This window comes from Marmota flaviventris, chromosome 9 (genome assembly GCF_047511675.1).
Source record: "Marmota flaviventris isolate mMarFla1 chromosome 9, mMarFla1.hap1, whole genome shotgun sequence".
Taxonomy (NCBI): Eukaryota; Metazoa; Chordata; class Mammalia; order Rodentia; family Sciuridae; genus Marmota; species Marmota flaviventris.
Window position 1 is genome coordinate 123,204,621 of NC_092506.1, and position 17,121 is coordinate 123,221,741.

Sequence of the window (17,121 nt, forward strand, 5' to 3'; positions counted from 1 at the left end):
GGCACAAAGAGTTCCACAAATGCCAATCTAAAAATAAAATAATTGATCACATCAATAAAAGCACATCAATCACATTGTTGAAAAACAGTTGAAGATTGAAAATCTTTTAAAAAGCTTTTTAAAATGTACAAAAGAACACATAAAACATGTAAAAGGGTGACATAAGCTACTTATCAGAATCTGTGCCTGTCAGACAAAAATGAAGACCTATATATACCTCCTATACTTCTATAAGTAACTCCTACAAGCAACTCCCCCCAAAGAAATCAACTAAGAACACTTTAACCAGCAACAAAAAAGTTCAAAATTGAAGCCAACTTAGACATCATCATTTAAAAAAAAAAACAAAGCTGAAAGAAAATATTGCCAGGAGACCTGACAAAGGCCTTAGGCAAAATAATAATACACAATTGAAATTTTAGCTACAAATGGAATGCAGTTGATGTTATCAGAATTGAGAGAGACAGGAGGATATTTTTCACTTTAAAGTTCCTTACAATATCACTGTTTAAAGCAATAAGAATAGCAATCTATTTGGGGGCTACACCATATATAGAACTCAACTGTATAGTAATAACACAAGAGACATTGAGATAAAAAAGGGGATTTGCTGTTATAATTTGTTATACTACTTGTGAAATGGTATGATATTATATTGTAAACACTAGAATTAAAGGTATGCATTGCAAAATAGGAATATTGTAAATCCTACAGTGTCACCAACAGCAGCAAAGAAAAACAATTAAAGAAGTATAGGAGGTATATATAAGAAGTATAGGAGGTAAAATGGAATTTAAAAAGAAAAATCATCCCTAACTAACCCAAACTTGACCCAAAAGGAAAAAAAAGCAGATGAAACAGAGAACAAAAGCAGACTCAAACCAAATTGTGTCAGTTGTTTTATTAAACATAACTTAAGATAATTAGATTAAAAATAAGAAATTATGTTGAATAAAAACACTCAAGATCCATCTATATCCTGACTATAAGAAAACCACCTGAAATGTAAATAAAAGCTAAAATTAAAATGTGAAAATATATATCATGCAAATACTAGTCAAAAAAAGAAGAAGTAACTATAATAATATCAGACAAAGTAAATTTAGAACAAGGAATTTTACTGGGGACTCAGAAAGATATTTCACAACAATAAAGAGGTCAATTCATAAAGTAGATATATAACTAATAACAGAGCTCAAAATATGTGCAACAGAACTGAAAGTCAAATCTGTAGTTATCATGGAGATTTCAAAATACCATCCTTGGTAATTGATAGAAAAGGTAGAAAGAAAAAAATTGGGATATAAAATATATAATCAAAATTATAATGCAGGCAAAACTATCAAATATGAAAGAATATTTGCAGATATAAGAAACGGGGGATACCACTCATTAGTAATCTTCATTAAAAGCATAATCTGAAATACACATTTGTTCAAAATGGTGAAGTAAGAAACCAAATTTCTAAGGAAAGAGCAAGACGCAAGAGAAGAACAGGCAGATATGAAAGGGAACCAGTTGTAATTCTATAAATGAAAGCTTCCTATGTGGCAGAGTGATCATCTAAGAGAAAAACTCTCCCACAGCCACAAACTCTGATGGAATACAAATTCATCTGCCAAAACCCTCTGGTGGTAGAACCAAATTTGGCAGATTTGAGAAAGGAGTTGAAATGTGAGAAAAGGTTAAGAACAAGATGAGTTTCCCATTTGGGGGGCTTTTTGCTTTCAGAAAACAGAAGTAGTCAATTTTCTGAGGAAAGGCCTATCTTTCTGGTCTAAAAATAAACTAACAGAGCATTAAATAACTATATGGCCACAAGGGACAAACGAGAGTCAGGCAGGAGTAAGAGGGAACTATATATCTGTGTGTGAACTCTGCCCCAGTCTCTGATGGCCTCCTGAAAGATCTTTGTCAGAACAGACTCCATGCACCTAACCTTAAAGGAAAACAAAGTGGGAGGGTTGTGTTCCTCCCAGAGGCTCCAGAGGAGAATCCATTTTCTTGTCTTTTTCAGTCTGCCTACATTCTTTGGTTCATGGCCCTATGTTCATCTTCAAAGCTAGCAATGGTAGATAGGATCCTCTTATCATGTAACATGACTGTGACCTGTTGTTCTGCCCCAGTGTTCTACATTCATGAGTCTTATGATTAAATTGTGCCCATATTCCCATATGAATGCCTAGGACAATTTTCCCATTTGAAGGTCACTTGAATAGCAAATTTAATTCTATCTGAAAATTAATTCCCCTTTACCATGTGACAGCATATTCACAGTTTCTAGGGATTATGACACAGATATATTTGGGGACCTAAATATACTTAGTATATTAAAATGCTTACTAAAGAAATTTTTAAGTAAAGAAATGGGGAAAAATGATTGTCAACAGATGTGTCCTATAAGAAATTTGTGAGCAAAAAAAAAAAGACAACTTTTTCCTTTTAATGCCTTTAAATAAAGTATACATTACTAATTAAAACAAAGTATAACATTGGCATCTGCAAGTTTTATAGATACAGTACATATGTCAGGTGTAGAGTAAGGAGAGATAGCCTGTGGTAAATGAACTATAGTTGCAATATTTGTTCATAATGTGTGAAGTGATACAGTATTAACTATAAGTAGACTGTGGATTCTGGTTAAAGAATATATATTGTTACTTCTAGAACAGCTGTTAAAATGTCATATAAAAAGATACAATAAGAGCCAACTGAAAATTTAAAATGGAATTCACTTTTTAAAAACAAATATATATTGCAAAAGAAGGCAGCCAACGGGGAATAGAGGAATAGAAATATAGGAAACAAACAGAAAGCCAGTAAAAGTGCTAACTTAATCCAAATATAACAATAGTTAAAATAAATGGTAAAACACTAAAGATCCCAACTGAAAGGCAGAGGGTGCCAGAAAGAATAATAAAGCAAGAGATAACTTTATGGTATGTTCAAGAGGCACACTTCAAATATATATAAAGACATAAATACATTTAAAATGAACTAGTGGAAAATATTGACAATGTAAACATAGCATAAATAGGCTGTAGTATTTATTTTAGGATCAAATAAATTTCAATACAGAGTATTATAAGATATGAATTATATAATTATAAAGCATCATCTTCTCAATAAAGCCTAATAATTATAAATATATGTGCACATATTAGTAAAGTTAAAAATATGTGATGCAAAAACTAATTGATCCAAAGAGGAGAAAGAGATATTTCAGTTTTTTAGCATCTGTTTCTGGTTGATCAAACTAGACATAAATCTAAACAACACATTAATCACCTTCAAGTAAGTGATACTTTTAGAATACTGTATCCAAATATACTCAATAAATATTATTTTCAAATGCACATGAAATGTTCATTATTATAGATAATATGTGGGAGAATAAAACCATCTTATAATACATTTAAAAGTATTGAGATAATTACACATGTGTTCTCAAACCACAACAAATTTTACTTAAAAATCAGTTACCTTTCTGAACTAGGTGGTGCACACCTATAATCCCAGTGGCTCAGGAGGCTGAGGCAGGAGGATCGTGAGTTCAGAGCCAACCTCAGCAAAAATGAGGTGCTATGCAACTCAGTGAGACCCTGTCTCTAAATTTAAAATGTAAAATATGGCTGGGGATGTGGCTCAGTGGTTGAGCACCCCTAAATTCAATCCCTGGTCCTACCCCACCCCAAAAAAAAATCAGTTACCTTAATAAGGAAAAAAGCAAGTATTTAAAAATATTTATATGCATACTTCTAGGTAATCTATGAATCAAAGAACAAATCACAAGAAAAAGTAGAAAATATTCTTTTTTAAAAAAAAATTTAGTTGTAAATGGACACAATATCTTTATTTTATTTGTTTATTTTTATATGGTGCTGGGGATCGAACCCAGTGCTTTATGCATGCTAGGCAAGTACTCTACAGCTGAGCCATTACCCCAGCCCCAAATATTCTCTATAAAATAAATTTTTTTGCAACTTTAGAAAAACCAATACAAAGGTATTATCCTATATTGAATCAAATGGGGAGGGGAATGAGAATACCTGCAAACAACTCAATATAGTTTTATTTTTATTTATTGATTATTCCTTGGTACCAGGGATTGAACTCAGGGGCACTTAATCACTGAGCCACATCCCCAGCCTTTTTTTTATTTTTCATTTTGAAATAGAGTCTTTGTGAGTTGCTTAGCTGAGGCTGGTCTTAAGTTGCTGAGGTTGGTCTTAAACTTGAGATACTCCTGCTTCAGGCTCCCAAGCCACAGGTATTTCAGGGGTGCCCCACTATATCTAGTTTAACACAATATAATTTTAAAAGCACCAACAGTCTTAGAAGTTTGTGAGACATGTTTGTTACTAAAGAATCATAACTATGGAACTATAATTCTAAATTCAGAAGATAATTCAAAAGTGAGGAATATTTAAAAACTAGAAGTTCACATTCCTTTTTTAAAAACTTTTAAAAGGGCTGGGGATGTAGCTCAAGCGGTAACGCGCTTGCCTGGCATGCGTGGGGCGCTGGGTTCGATCCTCAGTACCACATAAAATAAAATAAAGATGTTGTGTCCACCGAAAACTGAAAAATAAATATTAAACAATATTCTCTCTCTCTCTTAAAAAAACTTTAAAAAATTTATTTATTCTAGTTTGTTATATATAACAGCAGAATGCAATTCAATTCGTATTACACATATAGAGAATAATTTTTTATGTCTCTGATTGTACACAGAGTCACACCATTCATATCTTCATACATATACTTGGGGTAATGATGTCCATCTCATTCCACTGTCCTTTCTACCCCCATGCCCCCTCACCCTCCTACCCCTTTGCTCTATCTAAAGTTTCTCCATTCTGCCCATGCTCTCCCCGCCTCATTCCCATTATGGATCAGCATCCACATATCAGAGAAAACATTTGGTATATTTTTTTTTGGGGGGGGGGATTGGCTTACTTTACTTAACATGGTATTCTCCAATTCCATCCATTTACCTGCAAAAAAAAAAAAAAAATATATATATATATATATATATATATATATATCACAGTTTCTTTATCCATTCATCTACTGAAGGGCACCTAGGTTGGTTCCACAATTTAGCTTTTGTGAATTGTGCTGCTATAAACATTGATGTGGCTGTTTTTAAGTCCTTTGAGTATAAACCGAGGAATAGGATAGTTGGGTAAAATGGTGGTTCCATTCCAAGTTTTCCAAGGAATCTCCATACTGTTTTCCATATTGGTTGTACCAATTTGTAGTCCCACTAGGAATGTATGAGTGTGTCTTTCTCCCCATATCCTTGCCAGAACTTATTGTTGTTTGTATTTATAATAGCTGTTATTCTGGCTGGAGTGAGATGAAAGCTTAGAGTAGTTTTGATTTGAATTTCTCTAATTACTAGAGATATTGAACATTTTTTTTTATATATTTGTTGACTGATAGTATATCCTCTTCTGAGAAGTGTCTGTTCAGTTCATTGGCCCATTTATTGATTAGGTTATTTGGGTTTTTTGGTGTTAAGATTTTTGTGTTCTTCATATATCCTAGAGATTCGTGCTCTATCTGATGTATGTATGGTAAAACTTTGCTCCCATTCTGTAGGCTTTCTATTCACCTCACTGATTATTTCTTTTGCTGAGAAGAAGCTTTTTAGTTTAAATCCATCCCATTTATTGATTCTTGATTTTATTTCTTGTGCTATAGAAGTCTTATTAAGGAAATTGGGGCCAAATCCACATGATGAAGATTTTGGCCTACTTTTTGTTCTATTAGGTGCAGGGTCTCTGGTTTAATTCCTAAGTTCTTGATCTACTTTGAGTTTTCTTCATGGCAAGAGATAGGGGCTTAATTTCATTTTGTTGCATATGGATTTCCAGTTTTCCCAGCACCATTTATTGAAGAGGCTATCCTTTCTCCAATATATGTTTTTGGCACATTTGTATGATATGAGAAAACTGTATTTATGTGCATTTGGCTCTGTGTCCTCTATTCTGTACCCTTGGACTACAAGTCTATTTTGGTGCCAATATGATGCCATTTTTGTTACTATTACTCTGTAGTATAGTTTAAAGTCTGGTATAGTGATGCCACCTGCTTCACTGTCCTTCTTAATGATTACTTTAGCTATTCTGGGTCTCTTATTTTTTTCAGATGAATTTCATGACTGCCTTTTCTATTTTTATAAGGAAAGTCATTGCGATTTTGATTGGAATTGCATTAAATCTGTATAACACTTTTGGTAATTTGGTCAATCCAATAATGAAATCTGAAGTCCTTCACCTCACTAAATTACAAGAAATTTGAATACCAGCAACAAAATGGCACATAAAATGAAGTTTGCCACCTGAGGCAAAGATTAAAACAAGTAAAAAGTTAGACAAATGTTACAAAATAACCTTTTCAACAGCCAGTTGCTTGTTCCAAGGACTCTTCGATGGACCGATGGACTGAGTATGTAGTCCTTTTTTCCCCCAAGTCCTCTGTTATGCTGCTTTCGGATACATCATGTGCTCACGAGGACACGGCGCCCTCCTCCTCCGGAGACTTGGGCGGGCTCTTGGACCGCGAGCGGGACTTGGACTCCCTCTTGGACACTGGCGGCGGGCTTCGGGAGCGGGACCGGGAGCGCGAGCGCGAGCGGGACCAGGACACCGACGACGACTTGGACTTGGACCTGCGCGCCGAGCGGGACTTGGAGGTGGAGCGGCTGCGGGAGCGCGTGCGGGAGCGCGACTTGGAGCGGCTGTAGCGCGAGCGGCTGCGGGAGCGGGACCGGCTGCGACTCCGGGAGCGCGATCGGCGGCGGCGGCCAGGGCTGCGGCTCCGCCGGCCGTAGCCGCCGCCCCCGTACCTGCGGGGCGGCGGGCCGCGGCGGCTGTGGCGCGAGTCGGGCGGGCGGCCGTAGCGCGCCATCTGCACCCGCAGCTCGCGCCCGTCCAGCACGGCGCCGTCCATGGGGTCCATGGCGTCCTCGGCGTCGCGCTTGTCGTGGAAGCGCACGAAGGCGAAGCCGCAGGACTCCTTGGTGTAGCGGTCTCGCGGGATGTACACGTCGCCCACGAGCCCGTACTTCTCGAAGACGCGCCTCAGCGTGTCGGGCGAGGTGCGGTAGGTCAGGTTGTCCACCTTGAGGGAGGTCATGCCCTCCACATCGGGAGGCGGGCGGCCGTAGCTCATGGCTTCGAGGCTGCCCAGGGCCCCGCGAACTGGCGCCGAGACTCTAACGGCCTGGGCGGGCCCGCGCGCTGCAGGCAGGCAGCGGTCTTCTCAGGTCGGGGGCGACGCCGCGCCCCAGCAGCTGCTTTCCGCGTGGAGAGGCCGGGAAGAGGGGCGGGCTGGCGGGCGTGCTAGCTTCGCAACTGTGAGCACCTGAGCAGCAACTGTCTGAACTCTGTTTAAACAGGTGCAATACCAAGAACTGAAACCAGATCCTTCTCATAGCCCATATAAAAGGAAGAAAAACAATCTTGGCTAGCCAGCTCCCAGCACTGAGGAGACCAGCATCTGTTTGGGAAGATAAAAGAAAAAGCCTTCAGCCTCTGCAGCATTTCCTTTCTTTCTGCTTTTTATTTATTTTGCCTTTTTATCATGATAGAATTTGTAAATATTGTACAAAGGCATATGTCTTTGGAAATATACTTCCATTGTACAGACTCAACTTGATAACAGTTTAACTACTACTGTGTGAAAGTCTTATTAGCTATGGATAATAATATAATATACCGAAAGAACAAATGTAAGGGTGATAACACTGGAAGACACACACTTCTCTAATTACAAGTAGAAGAACCAGAATATTAGATAAAATGCTTAACTCTGATTAAAATCAAATTAACATTTAAATTTTATGTAGATTTAAAGTTTTTCTTAAATGTGACTATTTTTTATCTGAAAGGTAATCCATTACATTTTTCTATGTTTTATACATTTCAAGAAAGGGCAAATCCCAAAGTCTGAATTGAAAAGGACACACTTCAATCTAATGTAAATCCTGTCTTTAGATCCTGACATTCACTCCTGTGCAAATTACTTAGGTATGACTAGGCTGATTTTAAACTAATGAGTGCAGGCACATTCAACCCCTCAAGAGAATCTGAGATTCTGTAAAGAAAAGTTATAAACCTTCTATCATTCCATCTAAGAACTTAAAATCTCTCCAGGACTATATAACATAAATACTGCCAGGTTTATAAATGATTGCCTATCTGAATTTTTATATCTACCAAAGTTAGTAAATTAGCAACCCAATTCAATTGTCAAAAATACTGAGCAAAAGAAATCCATATTGCTTTTGGTATCAAATTATGTATTTGTGCATCTAAAAACATTTAATACTCAAGTGTTCTCACAGAAAAAAAATATTTGATTTTTCATTAAATTCCTGAAATGCTTTAATGCATACTATGATTTTGTTAGTGTGAATTTAAATGTAGAGGAGAATGCAGTGTGCTAAGTGATATGCCAGTGTTTCATTACATTCATTTATGAAAAAATAATTCTTGATAATATGAATGCATGAGAACCTGTTTTGTAAAATAAACTGCTTGGGGGGTTGCCTTTAAAAATGTTTCACTACTTACCATAGAATCTATACTTAAAAACTGCATTCCCAAGACTCTTACAGTGGCTTTTATACCTATCTCCCTGGTATATCGAGGGAACATACCTCTAGAGAAAGAAACCATTTGGGCAGCGAGAATCTTACTTCTCTAACTTGGTAGGCAACTTTAGCTCAGTTGAAACTGCTGCAGACAATGTTTTGCACTACTTTCTTAATAATAGACTGGGATAGGGAATAATAGACTGGTGGGGATTATGTTGGAAGATGTAGAAAAGCAGAAAATATATATTTCACGCTAAAGGAAGATTCTTTAAATAATAAACAATCTCATCAAAGCTGATTTTTAAAAGTATTTTTATTTAGAGATATGTTGTTGAATACTATTTCTTATAATAGAACTATTTTGATCTGTTTATACACTATGCTTGAAAGAACGTCAATTAAATTATCTTTCTACAGAAAGGCTTTGACCTCATTATGCTCTATTTAGTGCATCATGTTTAAAATGACATGCTTTACCTCTGCATACCATCACTGTTTGTTGCTAAAACATTAATTCATGAAGTTGATGTTACTACCGAGAGTCTGATAATTTGTTTAAAATAACTTGATTATACCTTGTGTGAGATTTATGTCTGTGCTGACAATGTCTTCTCAGATGTCTATAAGCCTGATATTCTACAACCTCAGATGTATTTAGTGAATCGTAACCATTAACATGACTAATTTTGTTTCATTGTATCAAGTTTCAGATGTTTAGTTCAATGATAATGTTGACTACATATTCACTGCATTAAATAGAAAAGAAAATAATCTTTTCTATGTGTAATCAATACTTTTTTTTTGGCTAAGAGGATGGGGGATTGCGTGCATATTCTTAAATGACACTACACTTGGCTTCTCCTGAATCTTCAATGAAGCTCAGCACTGGGTTCAATCCTCAGCACCACATAAAAATAAATAAAATAAAATAAAGGCATTGTGTCCACCTACAATTAAAAAAGATATTTTAAAAAAAAATTGGAAAAAAAAACTCAATGAAGCTGAGAGTAGTAACTAGCTTGAGGCTAAGTATAAAAGTGATAGTCAGGTAAATCATCACTGCCTTTTGAAACTATTACACTCACAGGATGAAACAAACTGTCTTGAATTTTAACTATTTCCCCTTCTCACATAGGCATACCTTTCTCTTAAGAACTATGTAATCTGTCTTGGTTTTGATTTGTGATGCAAATATTTCAAAATATCTTAAGAGACTGAATGTTACTTTATTTTATTTAGACTGCTAAATATAGTAAATATTATGAACTACTAAATATTTTCCTCAGCATTTTTTAGTGAGTAAATTCATTGAAAGTTGTTATATTTACATTCCAAATTATCACCATTAATTTTGATAATTCGCAAGAAATGCATATCTGTCCATATTTTTAAACTTGATCTCCACCTTAGAAACAACTATTTAATAGCTGTTCATATTGGTACTGTCCCAGACTCACACTGATAATTCTACAGGAATTCCCAATTATTTTTGAGCTATTTTATATACTATGATAATGTGAATTGGGAGATTCTTTAAATTACTTTGCTCTGTGATATATTTATTGAGTACCTACTGTATGACCCTATCATAGGCAATGTTCAAACTAATGGTAGTATATTAAAACCAAACCTGAAGTTGAATTATAGTGAAAGGTAAATTTAACTGATACTTTTCTGAAAATAACTTTTATAGAATTTTTATTTGCATTTAAATGTGAATAAAAACTTTACAGTAAGCACTTTATCCAGAGACCATAACAGACTTTTCCTTACTCAAGGATTTCCAAAAGTAGCCTACTTTTGTATTAACAAATCTTACTCAAAGACCTTAATTTCAGTTTATAAACTTGTTAACTGACCCTAAATGTTCATGATGCTTTGGAATTTTGTACTCACCATTAAAAACAAAAAAGGCTAAGGCAGTTAAAGCTCTAGAAATACAAATCAAGGAGCTACTACTTTACTTCTTTAAAAAGCCTCAGATATTATTAAATCAATATGTGTTTAAAGTCCTGGTGCTTTAAATATCTAATATGAGTGTGTATTATAGATGCCTATTCACTGGTTTGATAGAGTAATCTAGAAATCAGACTTTTGATTAAGTATGAATCAAAACCATATGAAAATATAATGAATTCTTACAATAGTGTTATTTCTTTGAATTATAATTCTCCTTCCTGGGATGACTGAATTAACTCACTGGAAAAACAGGGTTTTCTTTGGTAAAATATTACTCTTATACCTCAGTTTCTACATTTATATAGTTAACAATCACATCAGAAGACTTATTCCAGTTGAATCTCTAAAGTTTATGAAATATCAAGAATAATTTGTCATTATATAAGAACATTATGCAAATAAAAAATTAAATGGTCAAAGTATTTACATAATGTAGAAATTAATACAAGAAAATTTATTGGAACTTAATGATTCTATTTGTGCTTTTCCAAGGGATATGGATTAAGAACCAAAGGGAAAACACCACACACACACACACACACACACACACACCAAATACAAATCTAATAACCAAATATGCAATTAATCTTAAGGGAGTTTCAATTTTTTGCCTCATCCCTTCTTTCACATTCTTTGTTTTGGGTTGGAGGAGACTTTTTAAAAAACTATCCAGAGAAAAAAATCAAGATAGATCTGAGATCAACTCATCTAACATGATAGTAAATATAAGATGGAATTAACCCACTCATCAAGAAAACCACCCCATGTCACCAAGCAAAAGCCAACCTAAGCCATTTAAATGAGACATCCATAACAAAGAGAGCCATCAAAGTTTAACATGAAAAAGATGGACACAGGTGTACCAGACCAAGCACAAAAGAAATCAAGCATTGCCAGTTTATTTTCAAGGAAGAAATCCGAGACAAAAAGTAAGACAAAGATCATTCACATTCTAAGTTAAACAAAAAAAAAAAAAAAAAAAATCCCCCCAAACCCAAAAAAGTGTTGTATTGAATGCACAAGCAGTATTGTTGTAAAAAGAGGGTTTTTAGAAATTTATGCAACTATCCTGTATTTCTTCCAAATGTCACTGAAAAAATTATTATTCCATTTTTCAAAAAGTAACAATGGCATTGCTCTTCTGTTCTAGTCAATTAGCAGGGTTACTGCATTAGGCAGAAAGTTTTATTTGTATTTAGTAAAACAAATCGTTTAGGTAAGTAGTTGTGTCAAAATTTTTCAATATGAAGCAAAATTAAAATTGCAATGTTAAGTCTTCCCTACCACAAATATCTCAATTGTTGCTTCAAAAGAGAAAAGGAGAAACCAACTTGAGTCAATGAATCTTACTGAAAATCACCTTGTTTTCTCAGGAGGACCATATTTGAAGAGATTCTGAGACCTCTCAGGGAGATATCACTGCTATGACTTAGGAAAGATGGCAATATAGGCTCAAATTTACTTTCTGATCCAAGACAAATTTCAAAATAGCTGGAGTCAAATTGAGAGATTTGATTTTACAAGGGTTCAAATGGTAACAGGTTTGGAGGAAATGAAAAATTCATAGAAAAAGTTGGCTTCAGCCACTCTTAGTTAATTTTTTTTTTTTTTTTTTTTTTTTTTTTTTGGTGACAGGGTCTCCCGTTGTCAAAGTTGGTCTTTAACTCCTGGGCTCAAGCAATCCTCTATCTCAGGCTCCCAATAGATGGAACTATAGGCTTGCACCAATAGACCTGGCTCCCAGCCATTCTTAATTGTGTGGTGTTTGTTTTGGTTTGGTTTTTGAGTACTGGGGATTGTACCCAGGGATTTTCTACCACTGAACTACATCCCCAGTCCTTTTTACTTTTTAATTTTTTTGAGACAGGGTCTCATTAAGTTGTCCCATGGCCTTGTATTTGTGTTCTTCCTGCTTCAGCCTTCCTGGCAGCTGGGATTACTGACATGTACCACCAGGTCCAGCTTCTTTATTGTCTTTTGCATTATGGGAGACACCTGAGAAAATGTCAAGTGTCATTACAGAAATAGCTGGAAAACAAAAGAGAAGCTAGGGGAAGGAAGTGTCAATATCTGATTCACATTTAGAGATCCCTTTTTAAAGCTATTAGAGAAGTAGACGATATATAATTAATTACATTCCCTATAAAATACTGTTCCTTATAAAGTAGTGTTAAGTCAAACTAACTCCATTGAAAAATTCTTACAAAGGTACAAATATCTACTTTCTATTACACAGGTAGGGATACATTGTTAGAGTCTGTAAACAAGTCAGGATGGTGCCTGGCAAATGTTAGAGTCTGTAAACAAGTCTGGATGGCGCCTGGCAAAATGCCAGAGGGAGTGGTTTGTGAAGTAACGCCAGCAAGCCATTAAGTGTGGAGATTCCTTATTGGTTGACTGCTGTATCTAGTTTATGTTAATTAGATAAGCTGTGTGGAATGTATAAATACCTCTGTTGTCCTACAATAAACGGATCCCATTCCTGCTGTATCAATCTACACAAGTTGTTCATCACCCCCCGGCTATTTTGCTGCAGCCAGACTGCGGCAATACATCTATGATTTTATCATAATTGTTATTAAAATGTAATTGGAGAGGCAACTAACATCAGTTTCTACCCACATTTGCACGACTGTGTACCTACTCCTTACCTTTGTCCTGAACTCCTTCAAACTTCAGTTTTCTAATAATAAAAAGACCCCATAAACTATAGTATGGTCTTTGAAGCACAGGGGAATCCATCTAGAAAAGTCAAATATTATGCATTTTTGAAGAAGTAGTTTTTAATGACCAATGAGGTATCCTTTTTAAATTCCTGAACATGTAAAATTTCCCCCCTAGCATATATATGAAAAAAATGCATTTCCAGAAATAATATAAAAAAAATGAAGCCATTTTCCTGGCCATCACACTAGAAGTACAGATAATTTTCTCAACAAATAGCGTTTTTCATCTGAATTTACATTGCAAATAATGTCATAAAGAGGATTTTTTCCAGACCAATGATGATAGAAGAACAAATTCTTAACTTAATAATAGTAGTAAACTCCCTTCAAAGGCATTTAAGGGACAACCTTTGATAAAGATAGCTATCACTTAATCTTAACAGTTTTCTATCTCCTTTTCTGTGTTGAATCAGAAAAGACCCACTAGAGAATAAGTAATTCTTCAGATTCTGTGAATACTTCTAGAGTCAGAAAGCAAAAATACATTTTATCATGACTACATATGGAAACATTTAACCTTTAGCAATTTAACTACTAATAATCTCCTAATCCCTATCCCAACATGGTGAGGATCTACTTTAAAGCAGTGAAAATTAAAATTAGAAGAATTAGATCAGTAAAGTGATAAATACACTCTCAGAAGAGGAGCACCCAGTACAAGTGTGTCGAGATTTATATTAGATGATATTAATTACATCCTACCTTGAAGAAAAATGGCCATATTTTAAAATTGCAGTTTATCTTTTAAAACTCTAATAGATGCCAATTTAAATAAAGCAACTTTAGGAGAATAAAATTACAGCATTTACAGGTAAATGGATGGAGCTGGAGAACATCTTGCTAAGTGAAATAAGCCAATCCTGAAAAAACCAAGGGATGAATGTTTTCTCTGATAAGTGGATGTTAATCAATAATGGGAATGTGTGTGTGATATGAGTAGAGGAACTTTGGATGGGGCAAAGCAGGGAGGGGTAAGGAAGTAGAAAAGACAGTGGAATGAAACAGACATCATTACCCTAGGTACATGTATGATTGCACAAATAGTGTCACTCTACTTCATGTAACACCAGAGAAAAATTCTGCTCCATATGTGTGCAATGAATTGAAAAGAATGTATAACTAATTAGAACTAATAAAAAATTAAAAACATTTTTAAATCTAAAAAATAAATGAATAAATAATTAAGGCAACTTCAGTAAAAATCAATACTGATTTTTACTTCGATCTGGAACATTACTTTCAAAATAAATTGGTTACTGGCATTCCAAACAAATCATGTTGTAAAAAAATGTTAAGTGAAAAAGAAATTTTCAAAAATTTGCCACATAAACACAACCAATAATTAGGAATATATTTTTGTTTATTTTATTTTATTTATTTTTCTGGTACCAAGGATTGAACTCAGGGGCACTTGACCACTGAACCTCACCCCTAGTCCTATTTTGCATTTTATTTGTCTAGGGTCTCATTGAGTTGCTTAGTGCCTTGCTTTTTCCTGAGGCTGGCTACTGATCCTATTGCCTCAGTGTCCTAAGCCCATGGGATTATAGGTGTGTGCCGCTGCACTTGGCAGCAATATATTTATGTACAGTAATTTTCCCTATGTAAATGGAAGTGATTTTTAATCACATTTAAATAGCTTTTAACAAAGAACAAAAACTTGTCAAGAAAAATGGTTTTAAGGAACCTTTAAAAAATGGCTTTTGATGTCCGTTAAGAAGATCATTTTCTCCAATAACATGTCAGAAGCATGAACTTGGAAAGAACTTAAATGGCAGGAAAATAAGAAATAAGGCATCTAGACTTACCTAATCTTGAGGAATAGACTGAATACTACTAGTCAAAATAGTCTGTTTTTGATGATTTCATTAAACTGGTATTTTTATTCTTCATCATTTTTATTGAATTTCAACTAAAAGAACCTCTTACAAAATAATTACCCAGACCTTTGGCTTAGTTTATTGAAAATTACTCAAATTTTTCAAAGACATAGTTAATTACTGATATTAGATTTGTCTATAAGCCTTCTAATTTTATACTTTCACTAATTTCATAATATTAAATAACACCTGAAAATTTTTACTTTCTTCATACCTTCAAATCAAAACAATTCCTAATAGTTTTTCCCCCATTCGATTGGCAGTTTTCTTCTTTACAATTCTGCTATTAAATTTTCCTAGAAAGTTCTTTCAAAACATATTTTAATTTTATCAAACTCTAACTAGTGCTTGCAATTTCATCTTCATTTTGTAAGAGAATTCAAAGTAGAAAAATGCATGTTTAGGGCTAAGTCAGATACTTGAGATGTACTTTCCTTAAGATAAAAACCTATTATAAATTAAACCATTCTGGTCATTCAATAAAATTTATCAAGCATCATGACTTAAACCATCATAGACCTAACCTTGAAGCTGAAAAGCCATCAACAACAAACACTCTTTCATCTGTCAGTCACCACTTTTGGATTAATTTTTTCAATATGACTATATCACTTGGGGACAGAAGGTTGGAGAAGCAACGGCAATTTTAGTTCATCTACTATCAAGACAAATGATAGTATGATAGGTGCAAATTCGATGCTAGATTCCAGATTTTCAATTCAGTGCAACTTATCTTTTGGAAGCACTTTTTTTTTTAAAAAACATCTATTCTTTGGTGGAACTAAAGCATATGTTCCCAAGTAGTGAGCCGTTCTCTACTATAATGATTAATAGCCATTAAAGTATTAATGTTCACTTAATCCAATCTAGATACCCAGGGAAGGAAGATGATTAGATTTACCAAATCTGGGTTTAACATCCTAAAAATATTTGGGAGCTAGTATACAAAAACAATTTTAGAGAGAATGTTTCAATTCTAATTAGAGACAGCTATTTAGGAATGTCTGGATAAGGGCCTTTTGAGAGTGAGTCTGTGTCACAGGCAATATGATGTTATAATATTTAAAAATATTATGTATACATTTATAATTTATACTGTTTTTATAACTGAACTAGTCACTTTGCTTACTTAATACTGCTGGATTTTAATTCGGCAACAGTTTTTAAAAACCAGAAAAGTGTTCAATGTCCTTCTGTTTTTAAAAGGGAGGGAAAAGGTGTATATCCTTAAAAACAAAAATGTTCTAAAGCAAAAAAAAAAAAATCACTTGTATCTAGTGCTAAGGGTTGTACTTCAAACTTAAAACCTACAGTAATTAGTTCAAATATACAAAATATTACAAAAAGCTAATAACACAAAAATACTACCAAATAGCAGATTCTTCTGTGAAAAAAAAGCTAATCACTTGGATGTATATGTGGTAAACCTAAGAAGTCTCTTTTTCAAACATTTTAACAGAGATACTCCTTCCCCTTTAAAATTCACATAAATTCATGTCTCAAGAAACAAAGATAGGTAGAGGAGAGGTGTATGTTGTTTGGTATTTTCATAAACTTGAAACATGAGTTGAATATATTTTGGGTGTTCTAGAAGACAGAAATTGACTATAACAGGGCAAACTCTTTAAAAAAACTAATACCAATGTTAAAAATATCTTACAAGGGGCTAGGGTTATAGTTCAATGGTAGAGTGCTTGCTAGCATGTGTGAGGCACTGGGTTCGATTTTCAGCACCCCATATAAATAAATGAAGAAAATAAAGGTCTATTGACAACTAAAAAAAAAAAAAACTTACAAAATGTTTATTTTTTCTCACAAGGTCTTGAGATATGTATGCTTAGAACCAAGTACATGAATAATACAACCTTTTCTAATTAATTAGCCTAATAATTTCTAAATATATATGAGATAGTAACCAAGAAAATATATCCTCCAACTCATTTTAACT

At 34.4% G+C, this 17,121-nt stretch overlaps 1 pseudogene; it reads right to left on the minus strand.

Annotated features, from left to right (window-relative positions):
* Nucleotides 1-6,294: 6,294 nt before the first annotated feature.
* Nucleotides 6,295-7,186, minus strand: LOC139707139 (serine/arginine-rich splicing factor 2 pseudogene; annotated as a pseudogene).
* Between the last annotated feature and the right edge of the window lie 9,935 nt (nt 7,187-17,121).